Source organism: Rhinopithecus bieti, unplaced genomic scaffold (assembly GCF_001698545.2).
Source record: "Rhinopithecus bieti isolate Rb0 unplaced genomic scaffold, ASM169854v2 scaffold_19685, whole genome shotgun sequence".
NCBI lineage: Eukaryota > Metazoa > Chordata > Mammalia > Primates > Cercopithecidae > Rhinopithecus > Rhinopithecus bieti.
The window spans coordinates 181,763-206,569 of NW_016809568.1; positions in this window are offsets into that span (position 1 = coordinate 181,763).

Genomic DNA, 24,807 nt, shown 5'->3' on the forward strand with positions numbered 1-24,807 from the left:
AAAAAAAAAAAAAAAAAAAAAAAAAACAAATACAAAAATTAGCTGGGTGTGGTGGTGCAGACCTGTAATCTCAGCTACTCAGGAGACTGAGGCACAAGAATCACTTGAATGCAGGAGGCGGAGGTTGCAGTGAGCCAAGATCGCGCCACTGCACTCCAGCCTGGTGACAGAGGGAAACCTTTTCAAAAAAAAAAAAACAAACCAAAAAAAAAAAAACAAAACAAAACAAGCAGAAGGATACTGATTGCAAATATGGTAGCAATTTTTCATCCCTCCTGTATCCATGTACATTGACAGGTGCTTTTACAGCCATTCCCATGAAGATTCAGAATCTATTTTCCAAACGCTTAATCTTATTTGCTCATGGCAGTAGAAACCTGAGAACATGACAATGTGTTGGTTTGGAGCCTAGGCTCAAACAGTTTTGACTGCTTATGTTTTTCTTTTCTTTTCTCTGTTATTTTCCTTTTTTGAGAAGGAGTATTTCTCTCTGTCACCCAGGCTGGAGGGCAGTGGCATGATCTCAGCTCACTGCAGCCTCTACCTCTCAGATTCAGGCAATTCTCCTAACTCAGCCTCCTGAGTAGCTGAGACTACAGGTGTGTGCCACCACACCCAGCTAATTTTTGTATTTTTAGTGGAGGTGAGGTTTCACCATGTTGACCAGACTGGTTTCAAACTCCTGACCTAACATGATCCTCCCGCCTTGGCCTACTAAAGTTCTGGAATTACAGGCATGAGCCAGCATGCCTGGCATGCTTCTGTTTTTCTTTCAGAATGCTGCCATCTTCATGAAAAAAAAGCCCATATTAGGCCAGGCGCGGTAGCTCACACCTGTAATCCCAGCACTTTGGGAGGCCAACGTGGGCAGATCACGAGGTCAGGAGATAGAGACCATCCTGGCTAACACGGAGAAACACCGTCTCTACTAAAAATACAAAAAAATTAGCCGGGCATGGTAGTGGTCGCCTGTAATCCCAGCTACTCAGGAGGCTGAGGCATGAGAATCACTTGAACCCAGGAGGTGGAGCTTGCAGTGAACAGATATCGCACCACTGCACTCCACCCTGGGTGACAGAACAAGACTCCATCTCAAAAAAAGAAAAAAAAAAAAAAAACCATATTAACCAACTGGAGTATAAGATACTATGAGGAAGAGAAGCAAGGTAACCCTGTTGACAGTCCCAGAAGCAGAAGCTCACCTCTACAAGCACAGCTGCTTTCCTAGTCAATGAGCAGCTGGTGATAGACACATGTCTGAAGGAGCTTAGCTGAGAACAGAAGAATGGCCCCACTGAGCCCAGCCTAAATGACTGAGAATTTCAATTATGAACTAATCAGTTTTGTATGGTTTATTATGCTGCCGTAGCCAACGAATGCATGCACCTAGTGCAGACAGAATGCTAAGATTTAATGACAGGTTGATTACTAGTTACCTTCTAACATTGGGCACCATAAAAGTACTGATATTTTTTCCCATTTAAAGTTAGATATCTAGTAAGATAATTTGAGAAATGCAGAAATATGGCCGGGGTGGTGGCTCACACCTATAATCCCTGCACTTTGGGAGGCCGAGGCGGTTGGATCACCTGAGATCAGGAGTTCAAGACCAGCCTGACCAACATGGAGAAATCCTGTCTCTACTAAAAATACAAAAAAATTAGCCAGGCGTGGTGGCACATGCCTCTAATCCCAGCTACTCGTGAGGCTGAGGTAGGAGAATCGCTTGAACCTGGAGGCAGACATTGCAGTGAGCCAAGACCTCGCCATTGCACTTTAGCCTGGGCAAAAAGAGTGAAACTCCATCTTAAAAAAAAAAAAAAAAGAAAGAAATGCCGAAATACACGTGGACATGTGGACATGTATGCACGTGATTGGTGCTTATATTCACTCGGTTTCCCACACCACAGGAGAAAACAGCTAACCACAGCCTGACCATTAGGGTCATAGTCAAATAGCAAAATAAGTGTGCCTTTAATCTATTTTCTTCCTATGTAAACATTAAAGGTCAAGACTGTCAACAGATCTGAAGACATAGTTTTTTTTTCTTCTGTGGCCCCATCATCCTTTGTTCACTGTCTGATCTCTGAAAGAAAGGTGGGCAACAGGTGGTAAGCAGTGGTTTACCTGTGGTTTATTCCTGCTACTGACAGTTTTTTCTATAACTACTATTTGTTTCACCCTCGGAACTGAAAAGAGATGTTGATAAATAGAGGCTGTCCCCTCACCTGTGGCAAAAAAGGGGTGTTCAGGCCCTCCACCCCCACTGACATCACAGCTGTACTTCAATGTGGCAGCTATTGGCCATGTGTGGCTACTGGATGCCTGGAATGTGGCTGGTCTGAACTGCAATGTGCTGGAAAGTTAAATACAGAATTAGTTTCAAAGATTTTGTTTCAAATGTATATATACTTCATATTGCTCACATATTAAACTGAAAATATTTTTAATATATTGGGTTAATTAAATTGTTACAATCAATTCCACTTGTTTCTTCTTTCTTGTTAAAGTTTGGCTACTAGAAATTTTTTAATTCACATGTGACTCACATTTTATTTCAGAGGATTGCCTGATCGAAGGACCAGAATACAGGGAGGTCATAAAATCTAAAATTTTAGAACAATTGTTATTACTTTGTTCATTGGTGAATAGCCATACAATATATTATTTTTGAATGCATATAACTTGATACACGAGGTTAAGGGCAAATACCCTCTGGTGTGGGCCTGGCTCAGCTCAGGAAGGAAGCCCTGTCTGAAAAGGCTGCAGCCTAGGCTGTCACTCTTTCTTCTTTCAGCCCGGCATCTAATCACATCTTCTGTCACTCACGGCCTGAAAAGACGTGCCTTAAATATTATCCAATCAGAGACGCTGGGCTGGGAACCGTCCAATCAGGAACGCAGCTGAAGCAGACAGGGCGGCTTCCGGGATGTGGCGGGGCCTTTGTCTCTCCCTGCAGCCTCAGCTCCAGGTCTTGTCTTCTCTGCTCTGTGTCCTCTGCTCCTAGAGGCCCAGCCTCTGTGTTCCTGTGACCTGCAGGTATTGGGAGATCCACAACTAAGACGCCGGGACCCCCTGGAAGCCTAGAAATGGTGAGAGTGCCGGGTGCGCCATCCCGAGAGGGGAAAGGGGTTGGTTGAAACCAGTGGGAAGCGGCTGTGGCGGGACTCGGGCCTCCCTGTAGTCAGCTCCACAATCTGTGCTCCGAGTTCTTTTTGCCCAGCTCGGCCCTAGTCCCCTTCAGCCATAAGATGGCGGCTGCGCTGACTGCCGTGCCCGGGCGTCCTGTCTCTTCCCTGCACAGTGACTGTGCCCTGTACTGGAGCCCTCTCTGGGCAGCTCTGCATCCGCAGCACCGCGTCTCTCCCTGATTGAGCAGGGACCTCGGGAGGGTCGTCAGGGAGAGAATCCTGACTCGGGGTGCGGGTTCATGAATGGGAAGAGCTTTGGTCTTTGGGGTTCCCAGTTCCTTTTTTCTATTAAAAATGTATGGAGGGACGGGCGCTGTGGCTCACGCCTGTAATTTCAGCACTTTGGGAAGCCGAGGCGGGCGGATCATCTGAGGTCAGGAGTTCAAGACCATCCTGGCCAACATGGTGAAACCCCGTCTCAATGTAAAAAAATAAAAAACAAAAATTAGCCGGGCGTCATGGCGTGCGCCTGCAATCCCAGCTACTCAGGAGTCTGAGGCAGGAAAATCGCTTGAACCCGGGAGGCGGAGGTTGCAGTGAGCCGAGATCGTGCTACTGCACTCCAGCCTGGGCAACAGGAGCGAAACTCCGTCTCAAAAAAAAAAAAAAAAAACACTATAGGAGTCACCGCAAAAGTATTAAAGAACTTAAAAAGTGGCTCAAGTATTGTAGAGCACTCAGCTATGGCTTGTAGTTTGTGGTCCATGGGAGGCTTGAATAAAAGACTTTTATAAGGTACATGATGAAGAACATCAAATTTAGTAATTGGTTAGGTACAGTTATGTAGTCTCTTAATTTGTACGATCGTGTTGGCAATTTTCAGATTATGTAATCAGAGTTTAATTGGCAGTTTATAGTTGGTTAAGCCTGAATTTTGTTTTCCCCAATGTGGTAATTTACTAAAAAATACATTATTAGTTAGATTTTTTTAAAAAGGAGGACCCCAGGGACTAGAGCCACCTCAGTCTAATTGCCTGCCACTGAATTATTTGCACAGTCCACAGGGTACTTCTTTTCCCCTGCATTTTTCACACGTGTCTCAAGCAGGGTCTTAAGTCTAGTTCTTATTCCCTGTTCTTCCAGATTAACTCTGATTTACAGTAAAATACTAAATTTCCAGTGTCGTTGACATTCCCAAATGCCACCTTCCTCTCCCTGATACACAATTATCAATTATTTGTCCTTTATTGTACATTTTATTATATTTCAATTAATAATTCTTTGACAAACCATTGGATGGCACTATTTAAAACGTTGTCTTCTGTTTGTAAAGATTTCCTATGAGAAGAAAGCGAATAATAATCCCTGACACCATATGGTAAAAAAATCTCTGTGTCTCTTTTCCTTTTATCTTCCCTAGGCACAGAGTTCCTATCAGAATGGTGTTGGGTCAAGGTTTCCATTTGGAAACTTTATGGGGTGATGGATCATCAGCCACTCTTCAGTTTTTTCCTGGTCCTGGGTTTTCAGTACTGTCTGGGGATAAACCAAGATGCCCACCGTGGTGGCTTTGTTGGCTAGAGTGTCTAGTGAATATCAGCTCCTGGGTCATTTTCTCTCATAGGACAACCTGAGGTATGAAGTGTATCCCATCAAGGGAGCAGGTAGATACCCTGGGCCTGAGGGCAGTCTCCTGGTGTACTCTTCCTTTGAAAAGCTAACTCCTTGAGACATTAAGATTGACTTCACCTGGCTGGGCGCAGTGGCTCACACCTGTAATCCCAGCACTTTGGGAGGCCAAGGCGGGCGGATCACGAGGTCAGGAGTTTGAGACCAGCATGGCCAATATAGTGAAACCCCATCTCTACTAAAAATACAAAAATTAGCCAGGCATGGTGGCACACACCTGTAATCCCAGCTACTAGGGAGGCTGAGGCAGAAGAATTGCTTGAACCTGGGAGGCAGAGGTTGCAGTGAGCCGAGATCGCACCACTGCACTCTAGCCTGGGCGAAAGAGCGAGACTCTGTATCGAAAAAAAAAAAAAAAAAGGATTGACTTCACCCAACCCAGCTTCTATTTCTTGGAGACACATTGCTGGTCAGCCAGTCAGATGCTGGTATTGAGAGAAAATGCAGAAATAATTTTACCCCTGGATTCTCTAAGATTTGTGAAAGAAAAATTAGTATCCCAAAAGACAGAAATAAGTCACTCCAGTGAGATGGTGCAAGAATTTGCAAAGTAAAATGCACTTGGGGCAGTCACTGGGGTATAGTGCAGTGGTTCTTGAGAGGCTGGTCATTGAGAACTTTAGTGAGCAGGAGTGGGTGGGAGAATCAAGTGACTGAGTGGCCTGACTTGACACATAGGTCAGACACATGTGTTTTCTAATCAGCACTGTCACTCCGTGGGTTTGTCACCTCGAAAAGATTTGTTCACTTATTTTGACTTCAGCTTCTTTTAATTGTAAATTGCACTTAATTAATGAGGTTTAAAAGGCACAAAAATATTTGCACAGGGCATAAAAGAAGTGGGTTTTAGGAAAAAAAATTAAAATCTAATCATATATTCCATTTGTTAAGAATTCTCGGCCGGGCACGGTGGCTCAAGCCTGTAATCCCAGCACTTTGGGAGGCTGAGACGGGCGGATCACGAGGTCAGGAGATCAAGACCATCCTGGCTAACACGGTGAAACCTCGTCTCTACTAAAAAATACAAAAAACTAGCCGGGCGAGGTGGCGGGCGCCTGTAGTCCCAGCTACTCCGGAGGCTGAGGCAGGAGAATGGCGTAAACCCGGGAGGCGGAGCTTGCAGTGAGCTGAGATCCGGCCACTGCACTCCAGCCTGGGCGACAGAGCGAGACTCCGTCTCAAAAAAAAAAAAAAGAAAGAAAGAAAAATCCAGCTTCATCATATGTATCATCTTCAACAAACCTCATTGGCTCTTTGTGACCACACAAGAGACGCCCTTCCTCCTCTCTCCTGGTAAAATGGGCCCCTCTCTGGGTTTTTTTCAAGCAACCAAAGTGCAGGTGTCCCCATTGTGTTCATGGACTCTCCTTACTTGGCCTCCCACCCCAGCAGCCCAGCTGAATTTCCCCACCAGCTTTGCGGTTTTAAGGAAGGCATGATCTGTGTAGTCTTCTTCTAGGGACAGCAGGACTGGCCTTCCCTTGGGACCCCACAGAAGGCAGGCGGGAGGCTCTACTGCCAGACAGGAAGCGGAGCCTTATTTAACAACAATGGGCTGCAAACTCCACCACTTCAAAAGAGTCCAGATCTGGCATGTCTATAAAGGCAGCCTGTTCATTCCACAGCTGCCTTCCTAGAAGTCAGAACAGACTGACATCTTCAGAAAGCTTAACAGCTCTGCTGGATTACACACTCCATTGTAAAAACAGTCGGAAGCACCATAGAACTACTCCCCAAGCATTAATGTTTAAAAGCTTGAATTCTAATATCTAATTTGGACAATGGCTCTCTTTCCTTCTGCCTTGGTAAGCAGAGTTGCTTCTGGAGGTTAGTGTAATGGAAAGTGCTTTAAAAGATAAAAATTAAGAGTGTCTGTACATTTGCCTGAAGGCTGACGGCCAGTGGGCCAGGCAAAGGGGTCCCTGCATTTGAATCTCTATTTCATGCCCCAGAAAACACACTCCACCTCTCTGCTTCCTACGTGATAACCTGGGAGCACTCTCCAGGGGGCTCTGGCTGTCTCTGGTGCCCACTACTCAAGGTCAGTAGTCAGAATCTCATCAGTGAGAAAATGGATATGAATGCAGATTCCTAGGCCCATGGCACAGATGACAATGGTAAAGATGAGCCTCAGAGTAAAGGTGCAGAAGCATGGGTGTAAGACTAAATTTAAAACCCTGTCATCAAAGTGAGAGGAAACTAGAAATTGGTATGAGAGGCTGGGCCCAGTGGCTCACACCTGTAATCTCAGCACTTAGGGAGGCTGAGGCAGGAGGATCACTTGAGCCCAGGAGTTTGAGACCATCCTTGGCAACATAGTGAGATCCCATCTCTACAAAAATCCAAATTAACAGAGCATGCTGCTGTGCACCTGTAGTTGCAGCTACTGGGGAGGATGAGGTGGAAGGATCACTTGAGCCCAGGAGTTTGAGGTTGCAGTGAGCTGTGATCGCACCACTGCACTCCAGCTTGGGTGAACTGAGATGACAAACTTTTTTTTTTTTTCTTTGAGACAGAGTCTTGCTCCATTGCCCAGGCTGGAGTGCAGTGGCATGATCTCAGCTCACTGCAACCTCAAACTCCTGGGTTCAAGTGATTCCCATGCCTCAGCCTCCTGAGTAGCTGGGACCACAGGTACATGCCATCACACCCGGCTAATTTTTTGTCCTTTTAGTAGAAATGGGGTTTCGTCATGTTGGTCAGGCTGGTCTCGAACTCCTGGCCTCAAGTGATCCACCCTCTTTGGCCTCTCAAATTGCTGGGATTACAGGCATGAGCCACCATGCCCGGCCTGACAAACCTTTTCATGAAACAGTACAACTACAAATCTGAGAAAAGTGAAGCAAATATACACACATGCACTTGGGAGGCAGTAACATCTGGAAGTTTCGTAGATACGGGAGATCCAGGGATGGCAGTGCTGAATATGAACTTTGAGGTATGTGTGCAGAAACAATCGGTCTTTGAGTACATGAAGGTACATCTGTTTTTGCATGAACTCTTCCTCCTTTTTTCCCTCCTTCCCAGTTTAACACCTGAATTCGCTCTCCATTTTCACAGTCTGGGCTGCCTAGGGCATCTATTCCCTGGAAATGCTCCATCATCTTGGCTTTCTCTCATTCCACAATCCACCATTTACGCACCATTCCCACTTGATCAGATGTACTTGATCAACTGCTGGAAGACAGTTCCTGGGTTTCTCTCCCAGGCAGTTTATTTTTCATGGTGAGTCCCCTGGCATCGAGATGTCTCAACCAAAAGGATGGGGTTTATGGTGAGACTCAGATATCCCTTAGAATCCAGTAGAGGAGGTTGCTGGGGGCAGATGGATGGCAGAAACGGCCTAAGTAAGGAGACTGCCATTCACAATAATTTGAATTTAAATAATAAATAAGGTTTATTTATTTATTTATTGAAATGGAGTCTCACTATATCATCCAGGCTAGAGTGCAGTGGTGCGATCTCAGCTCACTGCAACCTCTGCTTCCCGGGTTCAAGCGATTCTCCTGCCACAGCCTCCCAAGTAGCTGGGATTACAGGCGCCTGCCACCACACCCGGCTAATTTTTGTATTTAGAGTACAGACGGGGTTTCACCAAGTTGTCCAGGCTGGTCTCGAACTCCTGACCTCAGGTGATCTGCCCGCCTCAGCTTCCCAAAGTGTGAGGATTGCAGGCATGAGTCACTGCCCCCGGCCTAATAAATAATTTTTAAATAATATAATAATTTATGGAGTGTAGGCAGGCACTGTGCTTTGAACATTACATTCATTGTCTCATTTAATATTCAAAATGAGCCTTCCAAGTGAGTTTTACTGATACTTAAATTGACATAGCTAATACGTGGCCAGGTGCAGTGGCTTGTGTCTGTAATCCCAGTACTTTGGGAGGCCAAGGTGGGAGCATTGTTTGAGCCCAGGAGTTCAAGACCAGCCTGGGGCAACATAGGGAGACCCTGTCCCCACCCTCCCCCACACCCCCAAAAAAAGCCAGGTGCGGTGGCTCACACCTGTAATCCTAGCACTTTGGGAGGCCAAGGCGGGCAGATCACCTGAGGTCAGGAGTTCAACACCAGCCTGGCCAACATGGTGAAACCCCGTCTCCACTGAAAATACAAAAATTAGCTGGGTGTGGCGGCGGGCGCCTGTAGTCCCTGCTACTCAGGAGGCTGAGGAAGGAGGATCGCTTGAACCCAGGAGGCAGAGGTTGCAGTGAGCTGAGATCACACCACTGCTCTCCAGCCTGGGTGACAGAGGGAGATTCCTTCTAAAAATAAAATAAAATAAAATAAAAAAATAGCTTGCTTGATGGGGCCCGCTTGTCGTCCCAGCTACTCAGAAGGCTGAGGTGAGAGGATGACTTAAACCTGAGCCCGGGAGGTGTGATCGCGCCACTACACTCCAGCCCGGGCGACAGAGCAAGAACAGGAAAAAGAGAGAGAGAGAGAGAGAGAGAGAGAAGGAGAAAGAAAGAAAGAAAGAAAACAGACCAGAGAATACATAAGTCCATGGGTATGGCTGGGTGCCAATAAAACTTTATTTACAAAACAGGTAAAGGGCCATAGGCTGCAGTTCCTGTAAGTCTACCACCTGAGGCTCTGGGTTATCTAGCAGCTGCTCGAAAGGCTGGGCAAGAACCCAGAAATGGAGGAGGATTAACACTTAGTGGGGCAGACAAACTTATTCCAATGAGAGAAAGGAAGCAGGAAGTCACTGGCAGATGTATTGCTCACCCTTCCTTCCTAGGGAGGTTTCTGAGGAGTGGTTTCATATGTTCCTGTGTAACCAGCTAGGTTTCTTGGGAATCTTGTGGCCAGTTCATAAATGACACTGCTCTTAATTTGCTTTCTTCCTTCCTTGCCTCACCCTGCTTTTGTGCTCACTCCTAGAGTCCTTATAGGCACACAATGTGCCTTAAACTCTGTGCTCAGCTGCTTTTCCTGAGAAAGGATTTCAGCTGCTCCAGCCACAGCCCTCTTTTGGGTCCACCAGATGATCAACAGCATCTCTGCCTTTCATTTAAGTGCAATTCAACGGGAGTTTATGAGTAACATACACAAGTTGATTGAACAATGGTATAGATTCTGTGTCCAATAAATCAGGTAGTGTCACCAAACCTTAATGAAGAAGAAAACAGGCCAGGTGTGGTGGCTCATGCCTGTGATCCCAGCACTTGGGGAGGCCAAGGCGGGCAGATTGCCTGAGGTCAGGAGTTGGAGACCAGCTTGGCCAACATAAAGAAATCCCGTCTCTACTGAAAATACAAAAACTAGCTGGGTGTGGTAGTGCGGTCCTCCTGCCTCAGCCTCCTGAGTAGCTGGAACCACAGGCATACACCATCATGTCTGGCTAATTAAAAAAAAAAAAATTGTAGAAATGAGGTCTTGCTATGTTGCCCAGGCTGGTCTCAAGTTCCTGGTCTCAAGCCATCCTTTCACCTTGGCCTCCCAGAGTGCTGAGATTACAGGCCTGAGTCATCTTACCCAGCCCAAATTGTACATTGTATATTTTCTTAAACAGGGAGACGTGAAGTGGCAGCAGGCCTGAACATGGTATGAGTTCCACTTCACTGTGCATTCGCGTGCAGATCTTGTGGAAAGGTAGATCCTGATTCAGGGTTTCTGGGGTGGGACCCAAGACTCTGCATTTCTTACAGTCTCCAAGGAGACGTGGCTGCTGCTGGCCCATGGCTCCTACTTTGAGTGCCAAGACCCTAGAGCTTGTATCTTATCCTGAAAAGCAAAGAAAACTCCCAGGCCATATTTGAATTTGTGGAGGACTTGGTTCAAAACAGATGCAGTAAAATTGATTAGCATCCAACTAAGCCATGGAGCATTCTCTCTCCTCTCTCTCTCTCTTTTTTCTTTTTTCTTTTCTTTTTTTTTTTTTTTTTTTTTTTGATGGAGTCTCGCTCTGTTGCTCAGGCTGGAGTGTGGTGGTGTGATCTTGCCTCACTGCAACCTCCGCCTCCTGGGTTCAAGCGATTCTCCTGCCTCAGCTGGGATTACAGATGCGTGCCACCACCCCTGGCTAACTTTGGTATTTTTAGTAGAGATGGGGTTTCACTATGTTAGCCAGGCTGGTCTTGAACTCCTGATCGCAGATGATCCACCCACCTCGGCCTCCCAAAGTGCTGGGATTACAGGCATGAGCCACCGCGCCCGACTGGAGCATTCTCAATACAGTGGATGAGTCAAGGAGGGAATCATTAGTTGGAGAATGGTGAGCAACGTCTTTCCTCTTGGATTCTGATGTGTTTGGGACTAACCTGGGACAGAAGTCAGGATGCAGGGAGGAAAAGAGAGTAAAGGGAACAGGAAGACAACAGATAAGGACTGAGAGAGGCAAACACAGATTTGTGTTGAAAAATAGAATGTCCTGACAATTTTCTCCTGTTGAAACTTAAAGGAGCGTTTCCATCCTGGTCTGATAAAATAGGAAGCCAGTATTGTGATAAACTCCCAGGAGAAGCTCTTGCTCACGTGGGTAGCACATTGCCCTCCCATGGACCTATCCATGGCTAAGCTCCTAACTCATCGCACTCCATTTTAAATACTTTCTCCATGAAAGTCCACTAGTCAGTTGTTAACTGTGAGAACAAGTGAAAATGGAAGGTAAAACAGGGTTTGCTTCACGGTGATTCGATTACCAATTCACAATTAAATTTGGCGGAACACGTCTATTTCGAAAAGAACTATTGAACTGGGCTCAGTGGCTTACACCTCTGGAAGGCTGAGGTGGGAGGATCGCTTGAGCTCAGGAGTTCAAGACCAGCCTTGGGCAACATAGTGAAACCTTGTCTCTACTAAAATGCAAAAAAATTAGCCAGGTGTGGTGGCATGCACCTGTGGTCCCAGCTGCTGTTGGGGGCTGAGGTGGGAGGATTGCTTGAGCCTTGAGGGTTGAGGCTGCAGTGAGCCCTGATAGTGTCACTGCACTCCAGCCTGGGTAACAGAGCAAGATCTTATCTCAAAAAAAAAAAAAAAAAATGATATTGATAACAGTCTGATGGAGTAAATATGCCAAAAGTAACAATTTTCATATAGCTCAGAGTTGAAACTGGCATTTGTGATGGAATAAATAGCAAGTAGAATGAAAAGGAAACAAGACAGATATGAAAAGCTGATTGTGGTATGAGTGGTTGATGCTGTTATTTTAAATGTTCAATGACTACCACAACAGAGCCACAAAAAATGGACGAGTACAGACTATTAAAGATAGTTCAATGTTTATTTAAATTAACGTCAAGTGCGGTATTTTACATGTAAATTCACATTTCATGCTTTTTCTGATGTGCAAGAAAGCATACATAATTCTACACTCCTTCATGGTGAGAATCGTGCTCACATTTGCCTTCCTAAAGACATGTGTCTACATTTCTTCATGAGAATGTCAGAGTTTCAGTTCAGTTCACCTTATCCTATATGGTGACATTTGGACTTTTCAGCTCAAAAGGAGAAAAACTTTTTCCAAAAAAGGAATGTAATGATTTTGAGACCTGATGCTTAGCTATGTACTTGAGTTCAGCTGACAAACGCCCGAGGCCCATTAAAAGCAAACACTTTTATATAAATCTGCTCTCTTTGGAGTGGCTTTGAAAGTACACGCACACACACACACGCACACACACGCACACACATATACTTTTTGTCAGATCTACAAACAAAATTGACTCCTCATTGAATTTTAGAAAAATTGCCCTGGCACGGTGGTTCACACCTATAATCTCAGCACTTTGGGAGGCCGAGGCGGGCGGGTCACTTGAGCTCCGGAGTTCAAGACCAGCCTGGGAAACATGGCAAAACCCCGTCTCTACCAAAAATGCAAAAGCATGGTGGTGCGCGCCTGTGGTCCCAACTACTTGGGAGGCTAAGGTGGGAGGATCGCTGTAGCCAGGGAAGTTGAAGCTGCAGTGAGCTGAGGTCGCACCACTTCACTCCAGCCTGGGGCGACAGAATGAGACCCAGTCTCATAATAATAATAAAGAATTTTAGAAAAATTACACACACTTCATTGACAGCCAAATTGAACTTAGAAAAAAAGTTTTATTTGTGCTTTTAAGATCATGAATGATGAAAATGGTTTGTTCAATCAAAAGCCAGCAGACCCAGCCAGAAGCAATGGCTCACACCTCTAATCTCAGTGACTTGGGAGGCTGAGGTGGAATGATCACTTGAGGCCAGGAGTTCAAGACCAGCCTGGGCAACATGGCGAGACCCCTTCCCACACCTCCCATTTGCATCTCTTATAGAAAAAAAAAGTCAGTAAATCCATTCCAATTTGAAATGATGTCCCAAATGTATAGATGTTCTTGAATATCCTATCTCCTACTAAAGTCAAAAGACAGAAATCCCACTAGGATGCCAGCTTCTGTGTTTCCTGGCAGGATTCAGTTCTTTGTGGGCTGTCTCCAAGGCCGTGTAGTTCCTTGTCACATGGGCCTCCCCGCAGGGCAGCTCACAACAAGGCTGGTTGGTTCCTCACACTCAGCAAGAGAGAGTCCACCACAGCCGCTCTCAGGGCCGCCTGGTGGGGCCAGGGGGCTGCAGTGTTCCTGTCCCACTTCTGCCAGTCAGCCAATCCAGGCTGCCCCTGGGGGTGGACACTTCAACTCCCAGGGTTGGCTGGCTCCTCAGGATCCCTGAGTGAGTTCCTGCCACCTGAGCGTGTCTTCCTACAAAGAGGGGCAAGGACTGGCAGCTGAGAGTGAAGAAAATCTTTAATGGATGGAAGGAGGAGTCCATCCTGGGGTGAATCCAGGTAGCGTCTGCTGCCCTCCCCATCCAGAATTAAATGTGCTTGGTTTGACCTTGTGGAATGGCCAAAAATGCTTAGGGTTGATTACAAAACTTTGAGAAAGTAAAACTTGTTGCAGTGGCTTAGAGTTTGGAATTGAACCCCTTCTCCTCCCCGGGGGAATTTGGCAGCTCTGCAAATATTCCACATAAGGAATTTTTTAAATTGTTTGTTTTGTGTTTTTTTTGAGACAAGGTCTCACTCTGTTGCCCAAGTTGGAGTGCAGTGGTGTGATCAGGGCTCACTGCAGCCTTGACCTTCCGGGCTCAAGTAATCCTCCCATCTTAGCCTCCTAAGTAGCAGAGATGACAGGCATGTGCCACCATGCCCAGCTAACTTTAAAAAAATGTAAAGACAGGGTCTTACTATGTTGCCCAGGCTAGTCTGGAACTCCTGGCCTCAACCAATCCTCCCACTTTGGCCTCCCAAAGTGCTGGGATTATAGGTGTGTAAGGAATGGGTTTTGAACACAGACTTAGAACCCAGACAGCCTCATCTGTGCTGGTTGTTTGGTATTGATCTGGCTGAATGAAACATGAGAGTCTTGGGCTGTGTCCATCCTCTGGAAAACAGTAGAAATTCATGAATGGAGAAGTGGCGCCTGAGGGTAGAACTTCAGCTGTACAACAGGCAGATAATGATTCTGTGAGCCAGGTAGTCTCAGCACGGGAAGAGAGGTGGGTTGTGTGCTGAGAAGAGGAAAGTTCAGTGATATTATATGATTGCCTTCCATGGACCAGGAACATCAGATATGCATCATCTTTTGTAATTCTCACCTCCACCCCTGTGGCTCCTCTGTTTTATCCCTTCTTAATGCATGAGGCACCAGAAGAGGGGAAGGAACTCGTCTAAGGTCACACATCTGGTGGAGTTGAGAATCAAACCCAGGCAGATGATGCCATGAGTACTGCCACAAGACTGGCACTGGGGATGCCCCTTGCAGTCACCAAGAGCGTCTCCAAACTAGTCAGACAAGAAAATGCACCTTCTCACCCCACCCTCTTGAAGCTGCACTTTTCTTTTCTTCTTCTTCTTTTTTTTTTTTTTTTTTTTTTTNATTTTTTATAAATGCCCCAAAGCAATTAGAAGTAATTTTGTTGAGAGAGAGAGTGTAAAACTAAAAGTATTGAAAAGAGTAAGAGAGTAGCTAAGAGAATGAGTATTGGAGTCAGACTGCTAGAGTTCATATCCCAGACTTGTGTTTATTAACTGTGAACATTGGGCCCAATGCTTAACTTGGCTCAACCTCCTCACATTTATTCCTAACCACAACCCTGTAAGGTGGGTACCCACCTTATAGGAATCCACCTTACTTATCCACCCTACAGGGTTGTGGTTAGGAATAAATGAGAATTCTCTTTATCAGATGCTTAAGACTATGCTTGCTTCTGTGTAGTATGTGTTCATTGTTAACTGTTTTTAACTTTATTGCTAAATATACCAGAAGAAAAGCAGTGATAGGTGGTTTGGGGTTGTTTTGTGTTTTTGTTTTGCGATGGAGTCTTGCTCTATCACCCAGGCTGGAGTGCAGTGGCACGATCTCAGTTCACTGCAACCTCCACCTCCAGGGTTCAAGCAATTCTCCTGCCTCAGCCTCCCCAGTAGCTGGGACTATAGGCACCCACCACCATGCCTGGCTAATTTTTGTATTTTTAGTAGAGACAGGGTTTCACCATGTTGGCCAGGCTGGTCTTGAACTCCTGACCTCGTGGTCCACCCGCCTTGGCCTCCCAAAGTGCTGGGATTACAGGCGTGAGCCACCATGCCCGGCCGAAGCTGCACTTTTCTTGAAGTCCACTTTTCAGAAGGCTGAGGCAGGTCGCAGGTGGCCAAATTTGATGCTAAGTGCAACTGTGGTTTCAAGGAAGTGTGTGTGTGTGGCAGGGTGGGCTGGGGTGACGAGGACAGACATGCCTATACACATATTACATACTTAGCACATTATACTAACACATTAAAATGAGATGACTCTGGGATGACTATCTGCTTTGGAGCCACCTTCATACAAGACTATGAAATCTCATGTATCTAACAAAAAGGACTCAATTCCTCCTTAACCATAGACTTTGGCTAATTTTGCAATGACTACTTCCCAGGCACTTAAATGGTCTTGAGTAGAGAATAGGAAACACACATTAACCTCAGGGGGATGGCCTGCGGTTAAAGCTGACCTGCAGGCAGACAGCACGGCTTCCCTCAACACTGCACTGCGCCCTGCGGAGACATTGTCCGTGATGCTCACTAGAACACACGTCAGGATCAGGAGCATGCAAAGGCACTAACATACACAATGTGGTCAGTTACTCCTCAGAGCAGAGCCTGATGGTTTAAGAGCAGTAGCCCTTTACCCCTAAGTCCTCGGGGTGATTTCTTTGTCCTGGTTTGAACATCTAGTGACCTAGAGTAAACGTAACGTGTGTATAACCTGAGGTTCTTAAATTTGTGACATTTCTTCTTTTTAGAGACAGAGTCTTGCTCTGTTGCCCAGGCTGGAGTGCAGTGGCACCATCATAGCTCACTGCAGCTCCTGGGTTCAAGTCATCCTCTTGCCCCAGCCTCCCCAGTAGCTGCAACTATAGGCACACGACACCATGCCTAGCTTTTTTTTTTTTTTTTTGGTAGAGATGGGGACTGGCCATGTTGCCAAGGCTGGTCTTGAACTCCTGGCCTCGACTGATCCTCCTGCCTTGGCCTACCAAAATGCTGGGATTACAGGTGTGAGCCACTGTACCTGGCCCAAACTTGTGACAGTACTGAATTTTATTTTTGAGACAGGGTCTCACTCTATCGCCCGGGCTGGAGTGCAGTGGAGTAGTCATGGCTCACTGCAGCCTCCAACTCTCAGGCTCAAGTGATCCTCCCACTTCAGCCTCCCCAGTGGCTGGGACTACAGGTACACTACCATGCCCGGCTAATTGTTTTCTATTTTTTGTAGAGATGGGGTTTCACCATGTTGCCCAGACTGGACGTTTCTTTATTACAGGAGTCAGAAAACTCTAAAAGATAAGCCAGATGGTAAATCCTTCAAACTTTGCAGGCCACCTGGTCTTTGTTGCAATTACCCATCTCTGCCATAAGAACCATGAAGTGTCCACAGACAGGAGGTAAAGGAATGGGTATGGCATTGTGTCAATAAAACTTGATTTGGAGGAACAGATGGACATAATTTACCAACCCCCACTGTATTGTAGCAAACTAAGTAAAACATAACAACAATAAAATAAGAAATATGCATGGGTTTTTGAAATGCATATTTGCTGGATTTTTAAGAGTATTTTATTCTGCTTTACAAAATAAAAGAAACTCAGCCAGGCGCGGTGGCACACACCTGTAGTCCCAGCTACTCAGGAGACTGAGGTGGTAGGATGGCTTCAGCCTGGGAGATTGAGCCTACAGTGAGCTATGATTGCACCACTGCACTCCAGCCTGGGCAACACAGTGAGACCCTGCTGTTAGCTTGCTGGGCAGCCATGGTGTGAACTGCATCTCTCAGGGAGAGAATGTGACACATTTCAAAATCCCATACGTATGGTATTTTATTGTTATTTTGTTTTACTTAGTTTGCTACAATAGAGCAGGGATTGGTAAATTATCTCCATCTGCTTCTCTAAATAAAGTTTTATTGACACAATTCCATATCTATTCCTTTTAGAGACCCTGTCTCTAAAAAAAAAGGAAAGAAAGAAGTCACTTCAAATTAATTATCATCATCTCTGCCTTATCATTGTACCTGAAGCATCTGGGATGTGTACCACCTAAAATTATGTACATGGCCATTTTGTAATTCATTCCAGTCTGAGTAACATAGTGAGACTCCATCTCTTAAAAAAAATAAAATAAAAAAAGGAAAACAGGAGACAATATGTAACGAAGCAAGTGGCTTACGAGAAATGTTGGATGCATACATTAAGCAGAGAGTATGTGAGCCATAGATAGATAGGGAGGGACGGAAGAACCAACAAGGCCCCAAATATTCCTGAGGTCTTACACTGGTGATGTCCATTCTGGCCACTCGTGTCCTCTCCCTGAGAGACGCAACTCACACCATGGCTGCCCAGCAGGCTAACAGCAAGCCACAGCTATGGCCAAGAGCACTCACTCCCACGTCTTTCTGACAGAGCTGCAGTGCTGACACCAAGCACCTTCCATCTGCTGATCCCCTCGCTCATGCTTAGTTGGGGTCCCCCTAATTGCATGGTCAGAAGAGTGGGATGAGGTGGCAGGAAGGAGAGAAAAAAGAGAGAGAGATAGGTGTACACTGGCACTGAGTAACTCCAGATTAAGGTAGTGTGGTCCTTTCCCCAGCTGATATCTGGCCCTAAATGCATCCACCTTGAGCCTGGGAGACTGAGGCTGCAGTGAGCTGTGATTGTGCCACTTTCCTGACTGGGCAACAGAGTGAGACCCTGTCTCAACAACAACAACTACAAAAACTACAAAAAAAAAAAGAAAGAAAAAAGATACATTTTTCTTGCTCTAAGCCATAATGGTAATTGGTACACACAGCCCTGGGAAACTCATACAGTATCCCAAAGGCATGTCAAACTCCACCTGCTGAAGTGGAAATCATTGCCTCCCCTCCCTGGCTCTTGCACTTCTTCCACTTCCAATCTTCCATTTATCTGTCTCTCAACTCAGTTACTTAGCTCAGAAACCCAGGAGTTAGTTTTAACACAACTCCCACAATTTCCCCCCACCCTCCCGCACTTCATTTCGAGGTCTTTGAGCCCTCTACACCCACGCCGCCAGCCTCCACTGTCCATTGTCTTCCTGGGAGCATCTGCCCTTTATCACACCCTTGTTTTCTGCTCATGCTAGCCAAGCCAGGCAGCCAAGCCTCCAGGTTCTCCCCTCCTCCACCGGAAACCCGCAATCACCAGGAATTCCCATCCTCAGCCTCCTCTCTCAGTGGCCCCTTCTGGAGGAGGCATGGAGGGACACCTCACCCTCCCTGGCACTGTGCCTCCTCCAGCCACGGAGCACTGGCTGCTTTCCTCCCCACACACCTCCTGACCACCCTGCTCAGGCAGGGGGTGGTGAAGGTGGCTTCCTGGCCCCACTCACCTTTTTCCACCTGCTTTCTCCCCACTTAAATCCCCTGCCTTGAGGCTGCTGGTGTCCTGGGCTCATACAGCCCTGTTCTCTGTGCAGGTGAAGTCATTTGCTGACTCTGGAGTCACTCTCCTTCATTCCCTGGCTCACTATATCACCTTTTTATTCTATTTTATTTTATTTTATTTTGAGATGGAGTCTCACTCTGTTGCCCAGGCTGGAGTGCAGTGATGCAATCTCGGCTCACTGCAGCCTCCGCCTCCCGGGTTCCAGCAATTCTCCTGCCTCAGCCTCCCGAGTAGCTGGGATTACAGGTGCCTGCCATGACACCCAGCTAATTTTTGTATTTTTAGTACAGACGGGGTCTCACCATGTTGGCCAGGCTGGTCTCGAACTCCTGACCTCAGGTGATCCGCCTACCTTAGCCTCCCAAAGTGCTGGGATTACAGGCATGAGCCACCACGCCTAGCCTGTCACCCTTTTCCACCATTCTCCAGTGATAAATCATGATGGTTCCAATGTTCTTGTTGATGAGTCTCACAGGTCTGTGGCCTCTTGGCTCCTCCACTGGAGATCTTGTTCTCCTTGCACAGAGCCACCACATTGAGGTCACACCGTGGTCTTTGTTACCTACTGGTGATAGCTGAGTCTCTCCACCCTCTCCAGGCCCCCTCCAGGACACTCAGCTCCATGTGGGAATGGGTTGTGCTGGGTGATGGCAGACTTGTTGAAAGAATGAGCTCTGTGGTCACCAAGAGAAGGCACTACTGGAGGGTCGCTTTGTGCATCGAGACAGCCTTTTTGAAACTGATTTTGACATTATTCTCCTGAGAAGTTGCGTAAGAACTGGACTTACTAAGATATTTCTGCCTTCCTGTCTTTAAGCAGATCAACTTTCCATGAAGGAGCTTCCTATCAGCCTGCAGCCTGTGTTGGGGGGTGGAGGCGCCACCAGAGGAACCCTCACCCCCACTTCCTCTCAGCCGCCAGGATGCAGCTTTGTCTTTAAGACTTGGATGAGCTTTGAAATATTTCAGGATAAAGAGTGGGTGAAGGATGAAACAAGAGCTCTACTTTTGTGTCCATTTGAAATTTCCACAATGAAAGATGAAAACTAAAATATTTTACTTATGGCTTTATTTATTTATTTACTTTGCAGAGAGGGTCTCCCTCTGTGGCCCAGGCTGGAGTGCAGTGGTGCAATCTTGACTCACTGCAGCCTTGACCTCTGGGTCTCCAGCGATCCTCCCACTTTAGACTCCCAAAGTGTTGAGATGACAGATGCAGGCCACCACACCCGGCCCTTATGGCTTTTTTAATCATTTTTAACATTCTAATTTCTCTCCTGCTAAAACTTTTGTAGTTAAAAGTGGTTTAGCACTTAATTGTACTGATTTTTCATGAGATGTCATTTTCCTTTTCCTCACTGCTACAGTTAATGTTTCATATTTCCTGCACCATTACATTCCCCCACCCCGTCTCCGCCCCCGCCCCAAGTATTGGGCAAGTAAAAAGTGCTCAAGAAATGTATGCTTACTGGCAATTTTATTAAAATACAAAAAACAGGCTGGGTGCAATGGCTCATGCCTGGAATCCCAGCACTTGGGGAGGTCGAGGCAGGAGGATCACTTGAGGCCAGGAGTTCAAGACCAGCCTGGGTAACATAGCAAGACCTCATCTCTACAAATAATAAAAAAATTAGTTAAGTGTGGTGGTACAGGTCTGTGGTCTCAGCTAGTCAAGAGGCTGAAGTGGGGGAATCGCTTGAGTCCAGGCAGTTGAGGCTGCAGTGAGTCATGATTACACCACTGCACTCCAGCTTGGACAACAAAGTGAGACCCTATCTCCAAAATACAAAACAAAACAAAGCAAAACATAGTCAATGGCTTTCTAAAGCAATTTTTTTATGCTTCTTTGTGACAGGGTTTTGCTCTGTCCCCAGGATGAAGTACAGTGGCATAATCCCGGTTCACTGCAGCCTCCGCTTCCCAGGCTCAAGCGAGCCTCCCACCTCAGCCTCCCGAGTAGCTGGTACTACAGACATACACTACCATGTCAGACTAATTTAAAAACTTTTCTTTAGAGACGGGGTCTCCTTATGTTGCCAAGCTGGTCTTGAACTCCTGAGCTCAAGCTCCCATCTGGGCCTCCCAAAGTGCTGGGGTTACCAGTGTTGAGTCAGTGCAACCTGCCCATAGATTTCCTTCAACTGCATCACTCTAGTGTTCTCTGATCTTGATTGATCCTGCGCCAGTCTGAATTAATAGAAACACAGTGGGTTTAGTAGGAAATGGCTAATATTGCCTTTTAAAAAAGGCCACGTTAAAAGGTTTTCTGGAAGGCTTGACCCTACGGAGCCACTATTTGAAATGTGAAAGTAAAATTTTGGAACTCCATCTTCTACCACATTTTATAATGAGTATAAATCTCTTTTCTTTTTAGAACAAAAAGCTAAAATAATTTGAGCTGTATTTCATAAAGAGGATTAGCTATTAGTGAAGTCGCTGAAAGTTTGTTAATTTGCCTTTCATTCATTAATTCATTCACTGTTGACAAAGTGAAAGCAGAACTATCCTCAGTTTCATCTATCTCTTCTCTCTCATAGGAAATAAACCTCAGATTAGAAAAAGTGCCTGGTGACCGGCTGCGGTGGCTCACACCTGATCCCAGCACTTTGGGAGGCCGAGGCAGATGGATCACCTGAAGTCAAGAGTTTGAGACCAGCCTGACCAACATGGTGAAATCCCATCTCTACTAAAAATACAAAAATTAGCCAGACAAGGTGGCGCATGCCTGTAATCTCAGCTACTTGGGAGGCTGAGGCAGGAGAATCACTTGAACCTGGGAGGCAGAAATTGTAGTGAGCCAAGATCTCACCATTGCACTTCAGCCTGGGTGACAAGAGCAAAACTCCATCTCAAAAAAAAAAAAAAAAAAAAAAAAAAAAAAAGAAAGAAAGAAAAGAAAAGAAAAGAAAAGTGGCCAGGTGCAGTGGCTCATGCCTGTAATCCCAGCACTTTGGGTGGCTGAGGTGGGTGGATCACTTGAGCCCAGGAATTTGATACCAACCTGGACAACACGGTGAGATCCCATTTCTACAAAAAATAAAAAATTAGCCAGGCGTGGTGGTGGCATATGCCTGAAGTCCCAGGTACTTAGGAGGCTGAGGTGGGAGGATCACCTGAGCCTGGGGCTATCAAGCTTCAGTGAGCCATGATTGTGCCACTGCACTCCAGCCTGGGTGACACAGTGAGACTCTGTCTCAAGAAAAAGGAAAGAAAGAAAAGAAAAGAAAAGAAAACAAACACCTAAGGCTACTGAATCCTCAGAGTAGGCGCTCATAGGGTCGTACTCCTTGCAGGTCCAGAAGAGAGTATATGCTCACCCTATTCTCTGAGCAATGAACAACCACAGTGAGAAATTACACAGAACAAACATGCCCCTCAGCTTTCCAAAAGGACGAAAGACTAACGTGGACAAATGGATTCTGCCTCTGAAAATTCCACCAGAGTTGTGAGTTCTCAGAAAAGAAAGCCATCTACTAGGGGTCCACACACCGGTTCAATGTCATACTAAACTCTCCCAATGGGGGTGCAACGCTGATCGACTGGGGTGATGTCTTTCAGCCACGAGATATATTTTCACAAGATGATTGTCAGTGTCTTGACAAAACAAACACAATATAGAAGTGCTGTCATCGGACCTAGACCATAGTAACTCCAAGAATATCATAAAAGGATTTATGACTCTGAGCAGGTACCTGTCTCATAGCAGGCCACACAAGTCTTGGTTCAGTCCCTTACAGCATAACATCATTATAGATAGCAGCCTCATAAATATTCCAACCGTCCTAAGATGGATGCTTAATGTGAAGATTAAAAAACCAAAAAACCTCAGCTAAACACAGTTTAGTAAGGATGGATGTAAATTTCCAGCTAAGTTTAAGAACAAGGGAGTCCTTTTAAACAAAAAGTATAAACCTTTCCAGTGGCAGATGGGTAATCTGACAATGATTATATACGGTGAACATAAAATGTTAAAGATGACTTTGGGGCTGTATAGAATAATGCTGGATATATGCAGACAATGAAATCACTGTCTCTGCTTTATAGTGAGTCTAGTGGTCCAAATTTTAGTCCGAATAAAGAGCTTAGACTGAAGTCTATACCAGCTTGGGGTGGGGAGGTAGGGAGTGGGCTATTTTGGGAGAAGGACATGTCTGAAAACTTTAATAAGCACACTGGGTATATTTAGATGGCTCTTTATCTTTTGATTTATCATATCTATCCATTTCTGAAACTTTGTGAGATAACTGGATTTACATGTAGTTGTAATGTGTCCAGATTTGGTTCCTTCTGGTGGGTTCTTGGTCTCTCTTACTTCAAGAATGAAGCTGCAGGCCTTTGCTGTGAGTGTTACAGTTCTTAAAGGTGGCACAGACTCCAAGAGTGAGCAGCAGCAAGATTTATTGTGAAGACTGAAAGAACAAAGCTTCTACAGCATGGAGGGGGGCTGGAGAGGGCTGCCACTGCTGGCTGGGGTGGCCAGCTTTTATTCCCTTACTTGTCCCCACCTACATCCTGCTGATTGGTCCATTTTACAAACCTCTAGCTAACCAGAGTGCTGATTGGTGCATTTTACAAACCTCTAGCTAACCAGAGTGCTGATTGGTGCATTTTACAATCCTCTTGTAAGACAGAAAAGTTCTCTGAGTCCCCACCCAACACAGAATTCCAGTTGGCTTCACCTCTCAGTAAGGAATAATACAGGGAAGTCCTGTGCACTCTTCACTCTTCACCTGCCTGTTCCAATGGCAACACCTTACAAAACTACAGCACAGTGTCACACCTGGATATGGACATTGATACAATCCACCAAGCCTTTTCAGATTTCCCATTTCACGTGCATTTAGTTCTGCGCAATTCAGTGCTGTGCAAATTAATTTGGCAGACTCCTGTGACCATCACCACGGTCAAGATACACTCAACTGGATTCTGAGAGGCACATTCCTTAAGCCTTCGTTTAACCTTTGAAAAAGAAAAAATCGCCTCATTCTTCTAACTCAAGGCATTCAGAGACTGTAGTTGGAAGTTAATTATGGAGCAGTCCACGTGCCCAGTGCCATGACAGGTGCCCAGTGGAGCTGGGACTCCGAATTCAATTGGCTGCATGAGACACCCCCACAGAATGCACCCCTCTCACTTGACCTCTGAAGAAACAGACCAGAGCTGAGATTTCTTGTCCCAGTTTGACACTGGCAGAACCCAGACCCGGGGACCCCCGATTCTCTGTCCAGTGCTCTCCGAGCCTGTCCTGGATGGGTACTCCAGAATCGTCACCTCCGGAAAGGGCTTGGATGGAGCTGCTTAGAGGAAAGGAAAGAGGTGTTCACCAGCGTTCAGCTACGTATACAAACGGCAAGGAAAAGAGCTTTTTTGCAAAGCATGTAAATACCTATCCATGCAGGTATTTTAGACCAGAGTTTCATGGAAACTGAAACCGAGCAGGAAGAGGTGGCATACGTGTTTTGTCCTCAAACTTTCACCAATCCCAGACCACCACCTCCCCTTTTCGGGGATGTAAACGTGGGAGACTTGAAGACCTTGTGGCCCAATCCTAGGCAAGTGGGGCCAGCGTCTACACAGAAAGGCTTTCTGCGCGGTGGCTGTGGGAGGAGCCCTGGACTGGCGCTGCGGGAGGCTTCTGCGGGAAGGTGGGAAGGCCCTCGCTGAAACGGGGCACGGTCCTGCTGCGCCCGCCTTCCGAGCCTCTCGGCCCAGGCTGCTGGGGGGCGCCCTTCCCGGCTCTCCAAGTCCGGAGTGTGAGTGCGCTCAGGGCCGCGCGGGACGAGCGGTCTCCCTGCCCCGGGGCAGCGGGCACACCGCGGGCACCGGGGCCTCCAGCGGCACTTCCGCTCTCACCTGCGCGGCAACCCGCATCCCGCGGTGCGCGATAACAAAGTGGGGGCGCCGGCGGGCCGCGCGCCCCGAGACGGAGGAGGCCGGGGCTCCGGACACGCCACACTGCGCCCGCCGCCTCACCTGCCGCCTCACCTGCCCGGTCCCGGCCTCCAGCCGGCGGACGGGGGCGCCCAGAGCCTCGAAGCACTGCCGAGCTCTGGCGCGGGAGGTAGGGCCCAACC